The sequence below is a fragment of the Leptonychotes weddellii genome, chromosome 12, assembly GCF_054177405.1.
Source record: "Leptonychotes weddellii isolate Sample4059 chromosome 12, ASM5417740v2, whole genome shotgun sequence".
Lineage (NCBI taxonomy): Eukaryota > Metazoa > Chordata > Mammalia > Carnivora > Phocidae > Leptonychotes > Leptonychotes weddellii.
In genome coordinates this window covers 88,539,516-88,542,860 of record NC_138380.1, presented here as the reverse complement: position 1 = coordinate 88,542,860, position 3,345 = coordinate 88,539,516, and positions in this window count along the sequence as shown.

Sequence of the window (3,345 nt, the reverse complement as noted above, 5' to 3'; positions counted from 1 at the left end):
TTTTTCTGTTCCAGTTTACAGTTCTGGAGGTAACTGGTGACATAATGTGGAGTCAGCACAGGGCTTTTTGTAAGATGAAGCCATTCCATTTTCTCCTAACTCATATGTATATTTGAGCTTACATGCCATACATGAACCATGAAACTGATTGCTCTCATTGACAGTGACATGGACACAAAAGCTTTATTCTTATAAGAATATTTTTAAGGTTCAATTGTTTTTAAAACATAATTCATCCCAGGTGTATGTAAATATTTTAAATTAAGATGCACGTGTTGATTGATAATAATTTGCATTTACTTTGTAAATTTCAAGGCAAACTGTGAGGTACACTTGACATACAGTAAGTGCACATATTTAAGGTGTACAACCTGAAAAGTTTTGAAAGATATACATCCATATACTCATGAAACCATCACCATTCTCAAGAATGGATTGATCACCTTCACACATTTCCCCATGGGAAACATATTCTCCACACCCAGTATCCCGCAAGCCCTGAGGTTTTCCCATCTGGTTGCTGGGAAAAAAGCACCAAAACACCATTCTCAGGTTTGTGTGAGAACCAGGGTCTATTACCTTTCATCCTTTTGGTTGGTTCCTTCCTGGGACAGGCAGAGCGTCCTCACATTTGAGCTGAATAAAGGAGAGGGATCGCTGAGGGTTGCTGTCTGTGAAACTCCCTTCTCTGCATCTTGTAAGGTGAGAACTTCACTGCCTTGCTCTCCTGGATACTCCTCCCCAGGCACCATGCCCAGCTCCACATCCTTTTGCCCTGTGTCTCTCCTGGTGGAAGGAGGAGGCAACTGCAGCCTCGCCTCTTGTGTTTTTCACCTCTCAGGGGTCACTACCCTTGGTCTACCTCATGTCCAGTGTCTTCAAAACCAGTTTTTAATGTAGATTTTTTGTTCAGGTAGGAAGGCTTATCCAGTCCCTGTTACTCCATCTTAACCAAGAGCCAAAGCTTGAATTTTAATTTTAGTAGACAGTTATGAATGTTTTAGAAGAAATATAACTTGGATAATTTGAAAATACTTGTAACTTCTTATTTTTCTATTTAATTCCATTTGTATGGAATTATATTCTCATTATTGTCACTTTAAATACAATTACACTTAGATTTTAAATTCTTTGGCTCATTACTGACAGTATCACAGAAATAATGTGAACACATTGATTGTAATTACATAATTGGTGAATTTGTTGAAATGAGGATAAAAAATAAATCTTGTGGAATAAAGATAAAATAAGATGATTTATGAATGTCTTTAATTTAATTATTGTTCATTCAATCATTATCAGCCCATTTCAAGATCAAGGCCCAGGCAATATTCCAGCTTTCCTCTTAATATTTTACCCATTTTCATTCATGAAAACTAGCTTAACAGACATTATTTAATTTTGTCACCAAGAACGTATTTCTGGTGACCATATCAGTAGAGCATATTTTGTTTATTGGTGTGTTTGCATGATTTATATTGATATGAAAACAGACACAGTAGATGGGTGGTCCTGCTCCACATAGGCATGTGAGAGAGGGGCAGTGCTGTCTCTGGTCTTGGTCATCTGTGTCCAGGCTGGCTCTATTGCTTCAGCATGAACTCTGAACCTTTTTTCTAAATCTAGGGTTCCCTTAGCTTCTACAGTTCTTGAAGAACCTCTTTCTTGAGGGCAGGTCTTCTGGTTTCTGCTCTGATGGACTGCTAGAAGGACTCACTGATTCTGATTTCCACTTGCTCAGATTTCTATGTTCTTGTTGGTCTCTGTTGCCCTCTATTCCATGGCCTGGGACCACCCCCCCGCCCCCCCCCGCCAAGACCGGCAGCTTCCAGAGACTAACAGGTTCCCTCTATCAACTTTCTCTCACTACCAACTTGAATTTCCTTCTTGTCTTTGAAATAGGGGCTACTGTCTAGCATTCTGTTATCCTGTATATAAATTCCATTATGTACTAGGCATTATTCTTTTATTGAAAACCCCATCAATATAGGATCAGTACCTAATACAATATATTAAAACTTCAATGGATCAATTGTGCATTTTGTGAACAAAGAGTCCCCGAAAAAGATATAAAATAATCAGAGGTATGTAGAACAACATCTACATACAGTTTATCAAGACTGAACTGTGGAATTCTCATTTCCATTTTTAATCCCATATGAATCATCTCTAAATACATTTATCAGAAAGTCCCATGTTGCTGAGTAAATTGGGGAAACCCTGGGCCCTGAGGTCTAGACCCAACCCATCCTGTAGGAATATTGCCAAAGGTTCTTGGTCTTATCACAAGAAAGAATTCAAGGACAGACATGCAACACAGCAGATGAGCAACACATGTGGTAAAGTTTATTAAAGTGAAAAGTACACTCTCAAGATGTGAGGGCAGGCAATTGAGAGAGAGACAGAGAAACAGAGACAAAGAGACAGAGAGAGAGAGTGAGCTTCCTCCCCGGGTCTGGGTTTCCATCTTTTATTGGCAGTTGTTAACTAAGGGGCTGACTATTATTACTTGGGGAGGGGAAGCAGAGTTTGGTGCTTTTTATTCCTAATTTGGTCAGGGGTTTCCTGACATGGCACCTCCATCTTGGGACTGTTTCGTGTGATCTGGTTTCTAAGGAGTGCTGCCAGGACAGACCTCTGATCTTCTCCATAGCTGGCCATGACTTCCTCGTCGCTGACCTCCAGGTATCCTATTAGAACCTAACTACCTACTCTAACACCATCAGCTCTGCTTACAAAATATCCCTGCAATCTCTTCTCACATATCCACCAAAATCCCCCAAACCAACATCATTTTTGTTACCATTTCTTACATGGGATTATCATCCTAATCTTCAAATTGTCCTTGATTTTATTCTTTCCCCTCTATGATACACTCCACACAGAACCAGTAGAGGGTTGCCAGATAAAACACAGGACAATGCATTAAATTTGAAACAGATGAACAAATAATATATTTTAAGTATAAATATGTCCCAAATAGTGTATGGGATATGTGTTCTGTATTTTTATTTGCTAAATCTGGCAACACTAAAGCAGATTAGTCTGTCTTTATCTTAACATAAAACAGATTATCCCATGCACTTATTTAAAATTCTTTGGTCTTCTCATTGAACTTAGAATAAACTCACCATTATTGCCAAGATCTTATGTGATCTGATCTCCAAACCCAGCCCCTGCCATTTTCCTCTCAATTACCACTCTTCGATGTGCTAACCTCCCTGTTCCTCAAACCTGGCAAGTTCGTTACTGATACAGGACATTTGGATTCGCAGTTCTTTCTGCCACGCAGAAGGTGTGTCCCTGGAATGTCCACCAGAACCAAAAGTCACAGACTAGTTAAAT